Below are 19,831 nucleotides of genomic sequence, written 5' to 3' on the forward strand. Positions count from 1 at the left end.
AAGCCAGAACTCCCAACTTCATTTACCAAAGCGGATAAAAGTAGGGCTGTAGGAAGCAGTTTCTTTGGATTCCAACAGGATGTCATGATAGTTTCGTACCTTCCAAAGAAGTACAAAACTGTTACTCTTCTGAGAACAATGCATAACCAGCCTGAAGTTGACACTTCTACAGCAGAGAAAAAAACAGAAGTATTCATTTACTATAACAAAACAAAGTCTGGCGTGAACACTATGGACCAGATGACCAGCTGTTACAGCACAAAGCGAATGACAAGGAGATGGCCTCTGGTAGTATTCTTCAACATGATTGATATAAGCGCACTCAACGCTTATATTATATTCTCGTCACTACAGCACGAAGACAGGCAGAGATTGAAACGCCGTAACTTCATGATTTCCCTCGTCAAAAAATTCGTCCATATTGGAGAAGACTTTCCACAGAAGAGAAGCCACACAAAAGCTGATCATCTCACGAAAAAACAGTCATCCAAAAAGAAAGCTCGATGCGGAATGTTCCCATCAAAACGGGACCGCAAAACAAGAACCTTCTGTACCAAATGCAAGACAAATGTGTGTTCTGAGCACAGTAGAGTTGTTTGTGAAAAATGTTTCGTACACTATCCTTAACAAATGCAAAAGAAAAGGCAAAGGGATCGTAATTTCCAGTTTTTTTAAATCAAATATTTGTTACTTGTAATCAAATGCTGGTATTATGTGTATGTAAAAGGTTGAAAATTTCATTATGCCTAAAAATTAGAACTTCTATTTGAGCTCATACAAAGAAATAGTAATACTGCTAAGTTAGCATATTTCTAGTGTACGGTATAACTACGATAACTAGGAAGTGTATTTTATTAATTTGTCATAAATACATTGCAAAAATGACATTCTTTAGTATTTCGTTGTCCATTTTCTCCCCAAAATTTAATTACACGGTGTATATGTCTAGATGGTTTCAATATATTACTGTGGGTCCATTGGACCCGACTGGTACACAAAGGTATAAAAATATGTCTGGAGTTCCAGGGTTAAAGGGTTAAAGAACGAGCAGTCAGTGGGTTGTAAATAATGCGTTGTATGAGACAGTAAAAAAACTAAAGCAAGTCCATGCTGTTTTGCAAAACATAACATATCAACGTTTGCACAATGTGTCATGACAGTCCACAATCAAAAGTGCTGGATTCTGCACACTCACAGAGAAGAAAGACATGAAGTTTTGAACAACTCCACTTGCACAAAATATCACAATTAGCAGGCAAAGTTTCCGGCAGGATTGAAGCAACCAATAACACATATCGTTTTACCTTTTTTTTTTTGGGGACACACCATGAACAATTTTTGTCTCTTCTTTGCTACGAAACTTCTTGGTTTGGTATTACCATTACAGTAATGGATAAATCTGTAATGGTAATTAAATATATATGATTTTTGGATAAATCTGTAATGGTAATCAGTTACATCATTATCCAGCCATTACAGATTTATCAGTTACCATTACAGATTTATCAATTACCATTACAGATTTATCAATTACCATTACAGATTTATCCAACCATTACAGATTAATCCATTACCATTACAGATTTATCCAACCATTATAGATTTATCCATTACCATTACAGATTTATTCAACCATTACAGATTTATCCATTACCATTACAGATTTATCCAACCATTACAGATTTATCCAACCATTACAGATTTATCCATTACCATTACAAATTTATCCAACCATTACAGATTTATCCATTACAGATTTACCATTACAGTAATGGATAAATCTGTAATGGTAATTAAATATATATGATTTTTGGATAAATCTGTAATGGTAATGGTAATGTTCTGATTACCAACTACAGATTGCGCTTAGATAATCTAAAATATGGATAGACCTTTAAAGGTTTTACTTTTCCCAACGTTGTTGCTGCTAATACTAATAAATAAATATGACGCGACATATATATTGGTAGTGTACACGAAACCAATCATGAATTTTTGGATATTAAAAATACCTCGAAACGTGCACAAATAATGAGAATCTCATAGTGCGTATTATACACGTTATCCACAAGTGCTAATCACTTTTCGGAATATCATAAGAAATGGACTATTAGTTTTATTTTGCAAATTTATTTTTATTCAAATGGTGCTGATTACAAAATATATAGGTATGTTTTGTTCGAAACAGCGTTACAAACATTCAGGGAGTCACGAAGTTTCATATTCATCAAATGCTAAATTGGATGCTACAAAATACTTGAGAAAGGTTCAATGATGTCTATTCTTAGTATTTCCGAGGAATTTTGCTTACAAAAATAAATGGACTGATTAAATGGTGGTTGGTTGGGTGTACTAGAAAGAACAATTGAGTTACTTTTACTCTTTTTTAAATAATTTCTCTGTAAGGGTGCACCATGGATTTTTAAGGTAGATTGACTCCCCTGAACAAATTAACAGTTAGTTATGGTACAGGTAAGGAAACTGAACAATTGAAGCTCCATTCGATGGTCTGCCACCGAAAATTGAACCCAGAACCTCGTAATGTAGAGGTACGAATACTGCCCACTAGGCGAATTGTTAGGGATTTGGTACGGTTGAGACTAAATTCAGTAAAATATACAACTACGTTACATGAGAACATTGCATAGAAACACTTATCATTGCGTATGAGATTAGAATTAGCTACCTCTCCCAGCTGATCTCGTGGCTAGTACACGCGCCTTTGGTGCATGGTGTTGATAATTCGATTCCTGGTAGGAGAACCTTTGAAAGCAATACGATAGTTTGGAATCTACCTTAAACTGTAGGTCCATGTATCGCATAGCCTTGGTGTTTAAAGATTAAACCTTGTCCCATTCGGCGATGAAATTCTTGGTGAAAGCTCATGTTAAGCTGCAGCTTTACATCTCGTCTAGTCTCGGTGTTTCCCGAACCACTGCATCGTAACTCTGACTTTGTAATAAGGATCTGTTATTCTGCTAAAAGATGTCATTTCTATCTGGAAATGTGGCACACATTAATGGCTGTACATCATCAATAATGAACTGCCAATAGCTTGGAGTCGTCATGGTACCCTCCACATGCACTACTAAGGCCATGGGTAACCATGTGAAGGCTTTCAAAGTCATAATGGGGCTACCTGTGGCCTGTCGTCGTCTTGCTATGAACATCTCGAGCACATATTCGCCTTGAAGATCTAACCCTGCCATCGACATAATGAAGGCAGTATCATAAATCATTGAACCATGCAACGATGTGCAATTCGTCTGCGGCGATCCAATGACAATACGCACGTTAGAATCCCAGTATTTATGGCTGATGCAATGCGGTTAACATTGGTATACGTGTGTGACATGGGCTGCAGAGGCCCATTATGGTGAAGTGTGTGCTCAGATAAACTCGTGCCTTATTCACGATTAAAATCTTTAAACTCTGTTGTTTATTGTTATACAGTTTGCAGCTTACCCTATTCTATCTCAACAGTTAACGACGTCCGACATCTTTAATGAGATGTGGTTATACCATGACTTGCTGTTTGATGCTGAATTTTCCGTCTTTCTTCCACCTTTAGAAGACAATAACCACGACAGTTCGCGAACAGCCATCAAGTTGCACTGATTCCGAAATACTCTTTCCAACCGTCTGGCCATCATAATTTGGACCCTAGCAAACTCTGGGTATCATCAGTCTTCCCCCCGTACAAGCATCAGCCATACTAACTGATCGAGTAAGATTCCTGTCACCGATTAGGGAGAGGTTTTGTTGTGCCCTGTACCTCTTTCGTAGTCCAACGATTTCGTTCAAAATGTAGCGGGTAGTCATACTTTAACTAGTCAGTATTTAAGAATCGACTAAATGAAAACCAGACTTGGCTGTAGCAGCGTTGTATCATCTGCAGTGCCTCATCTAACCGAACTGAGGAAATATTTTTCCTTAAACGTTGCGATGTTATTTTTCAGTTTGAACTTGTAGCAAATGGCGCCGCCTTCTGCTTCTTCAGTTTGGGAAACGTTATTTAGCGCCATGGGGTATGATGGATTCCTCCAGATCAGCACAAGTTGGGGTGAAACACTTAACGCTGAACGGTACTGCAACTCGCCGCGAAGTCTTAAACAGAACATCAAAAGCGAAACAGAGAAAAGCTCCCAAACGGGATGTTGCTGCTCCAGGACAATGCTACGCCACAGGTAGCCAAGAAGATTCTCAGTCTACTGAAAACATTTCGATGGAAAGACTTAAACATTCTCGTCACAGCTTTCATATCTCCTCATATCTTTGTATGACTCTTGTCTTCGGCTTCTTTAAAAAGTCAGTAAAAGCTTAAAAGTTCATCTGTGACAAGGAATTCCAAAACACTGTGGGACAATGAATTCGTCAGCTACCCAGGAGTTTCCAACATGAAGTCATCCACTCTCTTCCTATGCACTGAGATCAGTGTGCCAATATAAATTACGTTTATCTGTAATATCGTGTTACACATTAAATGCACTTCACGTATTCTGTAGCATGTTATGTAATAAATTACTCTTCAGATATAACCATAGTCTCTCGTAGGGCAAACCCTACTATAAATTTAAAAGAAAAACATTAGATTTTATTCGAAGAAAATATCAGTAAGGGGAATTGTTTGACACACTCTGCAATACTATCAGATTAACAGTGTTACCAACTCAATATAAAACCCTTTTTTAAAATGGCACTATGTCAGGTTATTACGAATTTAAAAGGCAGGTACTTGAATGTTTTGTTTGCACTTACACTGAAGGCGAACGCTAGAAAGATATAAGCAAGAGCACATGGACAGAGGGTAACATCAAGCATCATAACTTACACTTTATTCTTACTGATGGACAGCAATCAGAAGACCACGCACTAAAATTGGTGTTCGGACGTACTGGATTAGTATACATGCAAAAATGTCCATTTTTCGTTTAGTTTTAAATAATCTTTTCGTATTATTATAATTGAGAAGGCACGTGACTTTGTGAGTATAGTATAAAGTCGCCCCTGATATAAAGAAGCTCACGCCAACAAGGTCACATTGTCTCATCAATAATAAATACTTTATATTTTGTACTCAAGTTTTATACTAGCTGAACCCGCGCTCTCTACACAGCGCTTCATTCACATATGAGCATGAATCTCCTTGTCATTCCTCACATCATCTGTACATGTCTCCTTACAGACACAAGTGAAAAATGTCTTCATAAAAATCGGAAAGGGATACCATAAAGGGGAGATTTTTTCAATATTTCGCACCATTTGCAAGATTTGAGTCTACTTCTGGTTGGAGTTTCTAATTCATGTATGATCGGTGTTTTCTTTCTTCTTGCATGCAATGTGTAATAAATAGAGACCGGATGTTAGGCAAAATGCCTATTCTTTAATATTAAAGATATGATCAAAAACAACGTTTTAAAGTTTATATGGGGCGTTATAGTTTCGATTTAAGCGAATTTTATTTTGCCTATTTTGCCTATTTCGACCTTTACTGCCTAAATAATTGCTTTAGTGCCTAATATTGCTTATTCTATGCATTTTCTTCAAAATAAGCCTTCATTGGGAAAATATATAATTTATGTAATATAATGCACACATATTTACTTATATTATGTGTTTGTAAACACAAGCTCGTCGTACGTTACAATATATATACAGGATGAACTTCAAAGATGTTCACATACTTCGGGAGGTGATTCATGACATGAAAAGAAGATAAAAGTCCTCTTGAATGTCACGAATCATCTCCTGAAGTATGTGCGCAACTTTATTTCCCGTTCCAATTGTCAAGATTCGATTTTCGATTCCAAGTTGGTACTCCTGTCACTCGAACATGACACAGAATTCGACAACATGCAACAGAACTTTTTGTCTTCTTTTCATGTCACGAATCACCTCCCGAAGTATATGCACATCTTTCAGATTCACCCAGTATGTAGAATGCATAACATGCCTCGTTTTTATATATACAGTAAAAGAAGATATTCTTTAACAAACAAATATGTTTCTATATTCTTTGAACATTATCTATGACTTGAATCTATTTTTTAATGGTATTGAGTATTTATCTTCATTATTTCGAGTTACATTTTAGTGCCTATTTTACTGCCTATTTTTTAAATTTTAAGTGCCTATTTGCCTGCCTATTTTGCAGGTTTTTAGTGCCTAAACATCCGGTCTCTAGTAATAAACAAATATATTACACACACAATTAATTATAATATCAGTGACACATGGCGTTCATTGGGCAAAACACTTTAAACAGTAAAGATTCATCTTAGACTGGAGATATGGTTGTCCTTCGTTTTTCATTAACATTTGGGCATGAAAAAACACCTGAGAGATATACTAGTCCCATTTACAATTATGTGTTGTTGGAATGTATAACTCATAGGATATGACTTTTTTAATTTCAACATTTCCAATGTACCCTAAAACATGTAATAAAGAAATAGCGGCCATATTTTTTTAAATACTCAATTAGAACTCGACAATCTACTCAAAATTTGGAATCGACCAGTGAAAACGGCACGTTTCTAGCACTTGTGGTTTTCGAAATCTCATTGTCAAAAGGATTGGAGAGAAACATATAAACCTAGCATATTAACATATAAATAATCTAACTATGGTGTGTGGTACATTAAGTTTCCTGTGATAAAAGTAGTATTATTATTTTCTTACATGGTCCATTTTCTTTCGAAAGATCAATAACGTGGAAACTCAAAGAAAAGATATAAATCCAAAGCGAAAACTTTCAATTTTCTTCTTGGACACTTTCCTGTCATTATCTTTTTATCCGTTAAATCGTTGTGGAGAAGAATTTGTTGTAATGGAACGAAATTTTCTGGTCAATCCTAGATCCCTTTCTGTCTCTCCCTCTTCCCCGCCACCTAGCGAGCAACTTTCTAACTAAAGTAACAGTCCGTTGGAAAGGAAGACAAAAGTGTCTTCCACAATCTTGTGTCTGCCTACTTGGTAGTCCAGAGGGGATTCCTGCGACACAAACTCTTCCCTGAGAATCTTTTGGTCTTTCCAGAGTCTCATCTTCCCCTTCCATGTACATTTCTCCTCCTTTTGTCTTCCTTTTTCAACATATTTTCCCCTCATCTCTCACAACAGAAAAAGTTCGTTTTCTTCACTCGACAGAGAATGTTTCAATTCTCAAAGGAATGAAGAGGAATCCAGAAATGTTTCTCACAGACCAAAACGTGCAGAAAGAAAGATCTTGCTCAAAAATAAGTGTCATTATCTGTATATATATGCACATAAGGCCATGCACAGAGGCAGATTTACAAGGTAAAAACACGGATTGGGGGGGGGGGCAATTAAAACCTAGACTATGATGGGTATATCATGAGTTCACTATAAACTTTCAAAAATATATAAATAGTCTAATAGTTTCAATTATTTTTGTCACTCAAAAATCTGGGGGGGGGGCAAGGGATAGCTTCGCCTCTGCACGCACAAAAGACGTTAGTGGACATGTAAATATTGGAAATTTTAACCTCAGCCATATTTGTAAAAAATGGGCACCCGAAGGGGAACAGGGGGTCCGCCTGGTTCACGAAAATGTATACGTAATGTAGCAAACCACGTAAATTAAATACCAGATATACCAGACGTAATACAGCAACCATGGAGATGTCCCCCTAGAAAATTTTCTTCAGACGCCCCTGTTGTAAAATAATAGTAAAATGAAAATTTCTTTGCTTCTTTAAAGTTTGGACACCGTTCGATTTTTCTATTTCTGGGTTTCGGGTATCCCATTCTCGGACATGAATTCGGGTAACTGGTTCTTGGTTCTAGAGCCGAGCAGCTAATTCTTGGTTCTGAAAGCTGCTACCCAATTTCGGTTCCGGAACTCCACCGTTCTGATTGGTTGAAGTTAGCCATTTGTCGCCACGTACAATACGTAGCACAAATCAAACGCCAGCTACTGTTAGTCCTCGTGACCGTGCATGCCAACGCACGAGCTTGTAATGAAAATCGCTTTAGGCATGGACTCAAACCTAGCCGCAGGAAAGCTTTTTAATTTTAATAAAACTTTTATCATTAAAATAAAATAAAAATAATAATCATTTGCTCTTGTACGTAACATATAATGTATAAATAGTGATTTATTTATGTTATGAAAGAGCTAAAAGAGTATTAGCGAGCGAAGGGGTTAGAAGCCCCGCAGGACTCGTTTTGTTTCACCTTGACAGTGATAATAACATCACGTGGCATTACGTCACACTTCACCTCTGGTGCTTGGGGTCCCGGGTTCGATCCCAGCCCCCGCCAAGTGAACTTTGTAGTGGACAAACACCGTGTGCGTGGGTTTTCTCGGGGTTCTCCCGTTTCCTCCCACTTTCTTCATTCCACCATTTCATTCATCACTCATCATCACCGTCTCCTTTAGCCTAACCGGCATAACCGTGGGACGTAAAACTTAAAGATTTCATTTCATTTCATTTTACGTCACACTTGGCTGGTGCAACTTTGATGTAAATCTATCCTCTCTCGCTACCTTGTGACCAACTTAAAAGAAAAAAATGAAATGAAATCTTTAAGTTTTACGTCCCATGATTATGCCGGTGAGGCTACAGGAGACGGTGATGATGAGAGATAGGTGAAATGGTAGAATGAAGAAAGTGGGAGGAAACGGGAGAGCCCCGAGAAAACCCACGAGCACGGTGTTTGTCAACCAAAAAGTCCACACAGCGCGAGCTGGGATCGAACCAGAGTCCCCACGCACCGGAGGTGAACGCTCTACCACTGAGCCAACGCGCCCCCACCACCTTAAAAGAGTGGGCTAGGGTAGCGCGTTAAAAATAATAATGGGCTCAGTTAATGGCTAGTTTTAATAACTATACGGAGCTGTGTAAACGTGAATATCGCAAGTTTAATGTGTAACTGTGTTGTTCATATTAACAAAACGAGTTAGTAGAGTTAAAATAAAAATTTGCAGGATTCATGGCTGCCAGACAAAGAATTTAGTAAATGAATTAAAAAAGAGAGGAATAACAGTGAAAAAGCATACAGTAAACGTTTTAAAGTGTATTGCTGAGCTACACTGCGAAATTAAAATACCGCTAATTTTTCAGTAATTATGTGATATCATCAAATAGATAAAACATAGTCGAAATATGAAACAAGAGCGCCCTAGACAATATTATTTTGCATGAGATACCGTTATCACGAGTCACCTAGTAGCTTTCTGTTTGTAGCCATTTAGAAACGCGAAAATAAATGCCGATTTTTAAAATGGCTGGAAATCGAAAGCAGATAAGTGAGTCATGATAACGGTATCTCATGTAAAATAATATTATCTAGCGAGCTGTTGTTCCACTTTTCGTTTATATTTTATCTATTTGAAGATATCACGCAATTACTGTAAAATTAGCGGTACTTTAATTTCACCGTGATAGGGTCACTTAAGCGAAGATGTATTCTTGGAAATCAGAAAGTTCTCCTATTTTTTTAATACTATCATCGCCTAGTTTATTACACACTGAATTTCTGCTATTCCAGGACGTAGCACGAAGTTTGCCCTAATACACCATAGCTAGCAGTCCGAAATTGTAGTCGCTGTCAAGTATTTCAGTGAAACACTTCTTGTAAATTGAGTTTGATCAAAACGTAATTTGTGCGGCTTCATTGGAAAAACGATCAAAAAGCTGTTTACCACAAGGTTTAGCAGGAAATTGTGAAGAGAAAAGTGATTCTGAGAAATACATAACAGCTTAGGTTTATATAAACTTTCTGCTGTATTGAAACTTTCATTTCCTTCCTTTCTCGTGCAAATAAAAATTCTGAGAATACCAAAACAGAAGCCATGCAAGTAAACTGTTTTGTTCGTCGCAGAAATATAGCTGATATGTGGTCGTAGTTTGTGATGGTTATTTACAAAATATGCTCTGAAAGGAGTTTAATCTTTTAAAGTTGTTTATTTGTATCCACTCAATATTTAAGTGTATTTGTTCAAGTTCATCTTTGCAATCTACTGTCATAAGAAAAATAATAATATTAAGATGTTAGGACATAAGATTGTAAGCTATTAACGGTTATCACTTAGAACCATACTCTTCATACCGATTTCGATGGAGACGCTTCTGTTACCCTTTTGCGTGGTGAAGGCAAAAAAGGAATTAATTTCAGTGTTGCCAATCTAGAAAACTTAGTATTACTAGTTAATTCAATCTTTGTTAAACAACTAGTGATCATGCCGCTAGTAAAATGTACCCACACTTATATCTAGATAAAATTCTAATTGTGTTTTTTATACTAACTTGAGGATGGTGAATTCAATGGATTACCAATATACGTTGTATATTAGAAAATAGTTCCATTGTTATCAGCACCCATAAAGCAAAAATAAATAAATAAATAAATAAATTAATTAAATAAAATAAAATAAAATAAAATAAAATAAAATAAAATAAAATCGTTCAGTTAATCGTCCCATGAATATGCCCTTCAGCCCCCCAAGCACATCCCATCGCCGCTTTCGCCTTTCTTTTCACGTTAGTATTACCCACAAGACAAAAAATTTCTTGTCTGGAGTACATTTTAAAATTCACGACGAGGCGAGAAAGTATTTCCTACACTGTAAATCGTATGGTGTAATGAAACACCCCAAAGTACCCTTTTTAGGTGTGATGTAGCACCTATGAGGTGTTTTTGTGAATAAAACTCCCTTAGGTGTCACGTATACACCCTTTCGGTGTTCAAGTTCCACATACAGGTGTAAGGCAACCATAAGGTTTTACTTTACACCCTTTGAAAAGGGTGTAAAGTTAGTAGGCTAGGGTGTAAACGATTACGCAGAGGTGTAAACTGCTCAATCAGGAAGTTCACATTAGTCGTTTTATTACTCTGGTAAGTATATATTATAGTCAGGTATGCAAATATAGTATTATTTTCAAATATAAATATTTTTAACGTTGGTCTTCAAACGAAATATACGACAAGTGTAAATAATAGGGTGTGGTGTAAGAAATTAGTATGACAGGTTGACTCACGTAGTGCCGGAAACTGACTTGAATTACATATTTTTTGCGTGTATCATACGCGCTTTTGGGAAAGAAATACAACATTACAGGTAAAGTATAGCATTTCATAATGTTAGTACCATTGTGATTAACATTTTTATTATTTAAGATTGTAACCAGTTAAGAAATGTTTAAGAACGTTATATTGAAACAACTCTTGCATGGTGCATTCAAAGCTGGAATAGACGTTGTTATATTTAATTTGCAAAGTTTGGAACACGAGATGCACTTTTCTCTGCTACAACTTTGAACCTTGAGCACAACGACTACAATGGGATGGTTCTATATTGCTGTTAAACCAACATCTTCCATACATGACTTCGCTTGGCATTACTGCCAAATAACATATCCGTAACACTGGAAATGAAAAAAATGAAATCTTTGAGTTTTACGTCCCACGGTTATGCCGGTTAGGCTAAAGGAGACGGTGATGATGAGTAATGAATGAAATGGTGGAATGAAGAAAGTGGGAGGAAACGGGAGAACCCCGAGAAAACCCACGCACACGGTGTTTGTCCACCACAAAGTTCACTTGGCGGGGGCTGGGATCGAACCCGGGACCCCTAGCACCAGAGGTGAACGCTCTACCACTGAGCCACCGCGGCCCCCTCCGTAACACTGGGTAGAACATTGCCACAGGTAGGCTTATTATTTCAGAATGCAAATTTAGTAGCCAAGGTTCTAGAACACAGGTCCCCCTTTCCACTGAGTTGTAATAAAGACAGAAAATAACGTATCCTGCGGGGCTCTAACCCGCCTTCACTCGCTGACGCTCGCTCGGCAACCAGTTGTATGTTAGTGTATAGCAAGAAATGCGTATTTTTCTATCATTTTCTGTGAATTTCTGCGTCGATAAAAACAGTGGTGACGAAACTAAATACCGGGAGGGAAGAGTTTCACTCTGTAGTGTATCTAACTATTTTTAAAGGTTGCAGTTTAGGTCTACGTGTTATAAGTAGAACAATCTGTTTGCTTTTAATAAAGAACGCCATAAATTATATAGTTGTTATTAAATGGAGGAATGGTTCATCATTCCTGTAGTAATGCAGAACTATTGTGTATGATGACATATGCGTGGAAATTACCAGTTTAAGAACAACGTAAAACTTACGTAAGTGAGATACTACCTTGTATTAAGCACCTTGCGGGTTTACGTTTGACGCACCAATCGAAATAATTGTTGAAAAATTATGATTCTTTCACCAATTTCCTTCCTATTGTTTCCTAAAAGATTTGTGCTGGGCGACATGAAAATATCTCAATTTGCGCAGATAAAATTCAAGGAGGCCACCATAAATAATTGTTGAAAGATTACAATTCTTTTTCGATTTGCTTATAAATACAGTTTCCGGATGTATGGCACAAGAACTACAGTGCAAAAGCATAAACCAACCTGTGATAGGCGGTCACTAAAAAGCACGAATGCTATGTAACCGAGTCAGGGTAGGGCGAAGCTGGTGAGCCTGCCCGGGTGTGTACGAAGGGAGCAGGCGCGTCAGTGCTGGTGTGTATTTTGGCAAGAAGAAATGAATTTTGGCAAATATATGAATTTCAACAGCAATTATTATGGTTTCATACTAATAACGTTCCACTTGCAAACATAAAATACTGCTTCTGTACATTGTGCAGAATACAACGCCAGTGGAAAATAACATTTAATGGAGTAATCTTTCATATGCACTCACTTATTTTATCCACCTTAAGGCCCTCGTAATGATTGTACACTACTACCCCTACATTTGTAAACCTAAAATACAGCTGTATTACTTTGCATAAGATTTTGTCGCCTGCAGAAATACGTTCATTATAAATATATCTTTTCATACAAAGTATTAAATTTTACCTGTAAATCTCTCAAAATGTGGTGCGCCAAAACTACACCATTATCTAAAGCAGATTGGGTAAAAAAATATTTCGTTTTATTCGAGTTCATTATAAAACAGGAGCAACCCGTAAAGCACAGCACTGAAGATATCAATGACTAAAAGATTGCTTTAGTGTTGGATAACTTAGAGACTTACACAATATCTTGTAACTGTAAGTTTAAATCAATTTAAGGCTCACTATGCTTGAGTTTGTTTTAAGTATACATTTATCGGTTGACAAATTATTTTCTCTTGTTTTAGCCAGGGAAGAATTCAGATACGTTTCCACTCGAGAACTGTGGAAGTCCTCGCCGTTGGTCTATCGGCTAGCGCATGTGCCTTTGCTGTACGTGGTTCTGGGTTGAATTCCAAGTGAGAACCAAAAATTAATTTTAGAATCCTTTACCTGCTAAACAGCTGTCTTCTCCATTATAAAGAGCATAAGCATGGGAAGTTAAACTAACGAATTTTCATTTCATTTTTTTCTATGAATGTGAATTCTTTGGGGTAAAAGGAGGTGAAGAAGAAATTTTCCTTTATTTTTTAAAAAAAGGCTATGGGATTGGATAGCTTGTCTTTCGGGATTGAGTAGTGAAACTTGATTATAGTAATCTTTCTTTTAGGATTATTATTGAAATCCAGCATTTTGGTAAATATGGAATAAAAGTATTGATAAAACATCAGAGTGTGGATAGTGTAAGGGTAAGTGTAGTTGCTTCAAAACATTATAAATTTACAATTTCTTTCAGATTCTGTGTCTCAATGGAAAGAATTAATTTTATTGTTTTAACATACAATATAATTTTTAAACTTGGGAACCTAATGTTATCTTTGTGTGTGTAATACGTATTAATTTGTCGATTGACTTCAGAGGATTGAGTGTAACCCATAAGCACAATTTGGCTATAGTTCAAACATATCAGATGTACGATCGTCTCTAATGAAATCTGACCCTCTCCCTCCTCTACCTGAAAATTCCTGTATTGTTATCCACATATGAAATTCAAAGACAAAGGTAATCGTCATCAATGACTTGTATTTTTTTAAGTCTAAGTATTAAACTGTGCTTCGTATGGTTGTAAAAGGTTGGGTGGCTTTTTTTTTTTTTTTTTTTTTTTTTTTTTTGTTAATCTTGAATTTAGGTACCTAATATTGGCACTCATCTTCTTCATGAATTGATGTAAGAAGAGTCCGCGTGATTTTTGGCAAATTCTTTCATCACCGGTATCTTTGAGCACTGAGGTAAGAGTGGAAGACAAACTTCGTTCTTCTCAAGCTTGATACTTTAAAATACTTATGCAAGCGGTTTTATTATTGAAATACTCTAATAGAATGAAGAAATAAGAGTCGAGTCTCAACGTTATCCTTTATGCAAAATATATGAGTTCGCGGTGGCTCAGTGGTAATGCGTTCACTTCCGGTACTTGGAGTCCCTGGTTCGATCCCAGGTCGCGCCATGTAGACTTTGTGGTGAACAAACACCATGCTCGTGGGTTTTCTCGGAGTTGTCCCGTTTCCTCCCACTTTCTTTACTCCACCATTTCATTCATTTCTCATAATCACCGTCTCCTTTAGCCTAACCGGTATAAGCGTGGTACGTAAAACTGAAAGATTTCATTTCTATGCAAAATGGAGTTAGGTAAAACTATCACCACTGTTTTAATTCAAAAAATATATGGCTACTCCAAGAAATCTGAAATGGTTTCGAAACCTACGGGGGACGCTGGGGCAAAACTTCTTACCTCCATACGTTGTATTTTCCTTTTTAATGATGATACACTTTGTTTCTATTTTTCTATCCGTTTCACTGTTTCGCATTTAGATGATTGGCCATAGACTTTAACGAAAACTGTGTTGAGATTTTGATCTTCCACCAGTTGGCTACAGCATTAGCGTAGAGACTCAAGGCGGTATTTAGATACTGAAAACAAGTTAGTTGTTCTGAGATTTTCCCTCTGATTTTAAAATAGCCGCAGTTACCTTCGCCGTAGCTTTTTCTTTCATCCTGTAGTCTTCGCAGCTTTTCCTCAAAATCTATAACATTGCATTAAGTTTGATTTTAGATTCCGGGAATTGTTCCATCTTCTTTCTTTTAACAATACCTTGCAAACGATGGCTCCTCTTGTCATTTGAAAATTCTTTAGTTGAACCTTGCCTGGGACAATCCGCGGAACTCTGGGACAAAGTTTCTTACCTCGATACGTTTTACGGTATAGAAATGAAGAAATGCGTATATTCTCATTTTGGCATCTCTTTTACGGGATGGCAGCGGACTTCATGCCCACCCTGTATATTTAAGCACAGTTAGCTTTGGCTTCTCTCTGAAATAATAAGCATTTAGGCAAGCAGATATATATAGTTTGATATCGATTGGTTTGTTTACGCTTAACACCCTTATTTGACCGCGGGTTGGGGAAAGGGAACTTACTGCTTAAATACCATCTGATCCCGGTTTTCACCTTAGAAATTTTGTAGCCCATAGGGTTTCGAATCCAAAATCTTCTGACTAAAATTCGAAAATTAGATACAATCAACGTAGATGGATTGACTTTCAGATATAGAGAAATGTGAGCCTGAAGTTTACACTATTTGTTGCCCTAGTTTTTGGTATAAACTATTTAAAAACAGTTTAAACCTGTGATGGCTAACTTCTCAGGACTACGAGGCCACGAGGTGCATATTTCGAATCTCGAAGGCCGCAGCCCTGTTTGAGTTTTTAGTGTCTTTTTTATTTAGTTCATCAAATAAATAAGGGAATCACTTTTGATTGCGGTGGTTGAACAAACTATTTGCAGCGGTGTAAGGCTTTCTTTGGAAATAAAAGAAGCCGTGTCGGCTTTCCGTAACCTCGGGGAAAAATAGAAGCTATACCAGGTTAAAATACCTTGCTGGTTTCATCAAGAATTCAAGCTGGAATTATTATGGAAGCTTGCTGGGTTTTGCTGAATATGCTTGATGCAGCAACAGGTTTCAAAGCCGACAGACATGCTGGAAAATTTTACTGTGTTAAGCTGGTTCAGCAAAGATTTTCCAGCATATATTTAAACCTGTGTAGTTAATAAAACGACAAATGCTAAATCTAAAATTGTCAGAGATAATAAAAATGTTAAAAACCTCCATAAGTTAATATTTATGCAGGGTTCCTAGTGGCCAGGGAAGTCAGGGAAAATGACTTAAAATCAGGGAAAGTCAGGGAAATTATATAAAACATATTTTTTCTAACATTAATTGTTGCTAACGCCAATTTCAGCTTAGCAACCATTAATGATCACAGTATGGAACGTTACTCATATTTATATGGGTGGTAAGTGGAATGTAAGTATGAGCAATTGATTACTGTTTGTCTCTAAATGTTTTCATATATAAATATTCACCGTTACTTATTCTTTATTTATTTATCGTCATCCAACATTTGTCATGAAAGTTAGGGACTTTTCTACCAAATGTCAGGAAGGTCACGGAGAAGTAGTACTATTTATTTGAAGTACTATTTATCCAGCGTAGAAAATGTGGCTTATTAAATCACTTAAGAAGGCATATATATCTGTTCTTTTTTGGGGGGGGGGGGATCGCCATGACCATCATTTTGTTTTCCGTTCTGTGTGCACCGTCTATATTTATAAAGTTCAAAGAATTTCTCGATATCTTCGGCAATTTGTTTGCAATGCAAGTACTATTTTACCTGAATTTTAACCTGTTCTGTTTAAGAAATGGATGTTTCGAAATTGTGCGGTACGTGCCCAAGGAAAGAGCTTGACGGACCAACAGTAAATTTCATTGGTTCATCATAGCTCTGGGGAATCCCTTGCGCACGCATCGCACAATTTTGAAACGCATTTTTAAAATAAAACATTTATGATTTCGAAGTGATTTGTTAAGCTGCACTTCCTTCTACGTTGGATAATATTTGAAATATAGGCCTCTGAAATTCATTTTCCACCCTTTTATAAGCATATATCTCTGAAACGTAGATTTTGTTCAAAGTTCAAGAACAGTTTTTTTCTTGTTTTCACATCCAGTATCTAACATTCAATTTTTGTATACGTATTAATCTAACACCCTGTATATACCTCAAAACTTGTAAATTGTGACAAGAAAAAGGTAGAAAATTTTCGGTCGCCACAGTGGGAATCCTGTCATATTTCCTGGTAGATTACTAATATATTTCTTCTATAGTTTGTATTCCATGTTTGTAAATGTAATGTTTACTTAAGTGAAATAAACGAAATAACTTTACGTATAACAATTTTTTTTCTTGATTTTGTTAAAAGTGTACAACTTGTAGAATAGTAAATGTTGTACGTCCATTGTATGTATTTTCACATGTAATCAAGACTTTGTCAAAGTGTAATGGAATATGCTCCCACCGAAGGTGTAAGATATCACCTTTCAGGTGCTTCCCCTTTCCGCAGGTATGTGCTATTTGCATAACGTTACCTGCAGTGTATTGTGTTGATTTGTATATTGCTTTACATGCAGTGCACACGATAAGGCGTGGAGGCCTGTAGTCTCTAAAAAATTGAGTGCAATTGGCGGATTTAATCAAGAGTAGTATACGTGAAAGGTTATGCAACTTTTCATATGTACCTGCTGACTACATGATTTCGCATGATAGACTAGTGCTTCAAATTTTGTTTTCTTCATCGTGTTTGAGGAAAAACACACCAACAAGTAAAGACAAAGTGAGAACAGCCCATCATGAGAAATGATGTAGTCAGTAGTTACACCTGAAAAGTTGCATAACCTTTCACGTATGCTACTTTTGATTAAATCCGCCAATTGCACCCAATTTTTAGAGACTACAGGCCTCCACGCCTTATCATGTGCACTGCATGTAAAGCAATATACAGATCAACACAATACATTGCAGGTAACGTTATGCAACCAGCATTCACCTGTAGGAAGAGGGAGCACCTGAAAGGTGATTTCTTACACCTTCGGTGGGAGCATATTCCATTACACCCTTTGCGTGGAAGCATTTATACCCTAAGGTGTAACTCAAATGTTACACCCTAACCCTAAGGTGTAACTAGGGTTAAACAAGAAAAAATTGTTTCACCCTAAGGTGTAATGTTACACCTTCCTTTTCAGTTACACCTTCCAACTTGTCAATTACACCTCAAAGGTGGCAGCATTTAGGTTCCACCTAAGGGTGTAAGTGAAGGCAGTGAAGTTACTCCTCAAAGGTGTTTGTTTACACCCAAGGGGTGATAGTTTGGCGGCAAAATTTGCAGGTTCGTTACACTTATAAAGTGTTAGGTAGCACCTTATAAGTGTCAGTTAACACTTTTGGGTGCAACCTTACACCTCGTGGGTGTAGTTGTGCGAACTCGATACTGTACACCTTTGTGGTGTAACAAATCAGCCGGTGGAAACTTTACACCCTTCACTTACACCTTGAGGTGGAACTTAAATGCTGCCACCTTTTTGGTGTAAAGTTACACCTTTTTGATTTACAGTGTAGTAAGACAGTCAAATCGGCCGTTGATCCAAATTGGGTCGTTATTCACCCAATATGTTAGTTTTGACCTTAAAAATTTCGATTCCCTTACCGAATTATCGTATCATACATGCTCAAAATTTTATATTTTTTTAAGTTATGGTGAAAGTGGTCCAAATAATTTGTAAATCTCACAGATTGTACATACTATGTAGGTGTACATGTGAACATTTCTTCAAAAAAATCGATGCGTATTTCCTTAGTTTTTTTTATTTTCGAAAATTTCAAAAAAAAATCGTAAAAAAAATTTAGGGGAACGCATCGCTAAGTTTTTGTTCAAAATGTAATACTCTTAGGTCAGCACATATTTTTTCAGGGTTTGAAAGTGATGGCACTATGTCAATATATTAAAACTAAAAAAGCGTATTTTTCACAGTTTTTTTTTATCATTTTAGAACCCTTAAAGTAAAAGCTTTGAATCCAACTTAACATTTAAAAAGAATACTTTGAAATGCTCCTTGCAGCATATTTTTTGGTACTATATTTTGCAATGTTCCAAGTTTGCTTGTTTTTTTTTTTTTTTCATTATAATGCTTCTTTTACAAAACAACAATTTGAAATCTATTTTATAGACAATTGCAGTTGCGTTTCTCCAATTCGCAATTTTGAATGCAATTGAATGTTATAACTTCAAGAATCACGAAATTAAAGCTTTAATGTAAGGAAATAAAGTTTAAGAGTTAAGAACAAAAACAAAAACACATATAATTTAAGAGAAAATAATATTTGGATTATAGCTATATCAATGTGTTTTTATTTTACATATACAGGAGTTGGACAAAAAAAATCTAAAACGTTTGCAAAAGTGTGAAAATCATACCTAGTATGGTGTGGGACCTCATTTTGCGTCCAAACCAGCTTGGATCCGACGTCGAATGGACGTATACAGCTCCTGAATCGTGGTGTGTGGAATGTTGTACCATTGTTTCTCCAACAAATGCTCCAGTTCCTTAAGGGATGCTGGTGGAGGATAATGAGATCGAACACCCCTTTCTAACTCAGACCACAATGGCTCAATGATGTTCAGATCTGGTGATTGTGGAACCCAGGGGAGGTGTGGTAGCTCCTGGTCATGTTACTCAAACCATGATTTAACCGTTTTTGCAGCGTGACAGGGTGCCAAATCATCTTGGTAGATGCCATCATCATCAGAGTACAATATTTGGGACATGGGTAGAACCTGGTACCCAAAATGGCCTCATACGCCCTAGCATTCATCATTCCATGCAAGACTATGATGGGACCTGCAGAAAACCACGATATCACTGCCCATACTGTAACAGAACCACTCCCATGCTTTACAGTTGGGAGCAGACTGTCTATATCATAGGCCTGCGATGGTGTCCTCCAAACGTAAACAAGACCGGTTGTTGGAAACAAGGTGAAGGTCGATTCATCGGACCACATTACGTGTTTCCACTGCTCATGAGTCC

The sequence above is a fragment of the Thermobia domestica genome, chromosome 10 (assembly GCF_964235325.1).
Source record: "Thermobia domestica chromosome 10, izTheDome1.hap1.1, whole genome shotgun sequence".
Lineage (NCBI taxonomy): Eukaryota > Metazoa > Arthropoda > Insecta > Zygentoma > Lepismatidae > Thermobia > Thermobia domestica.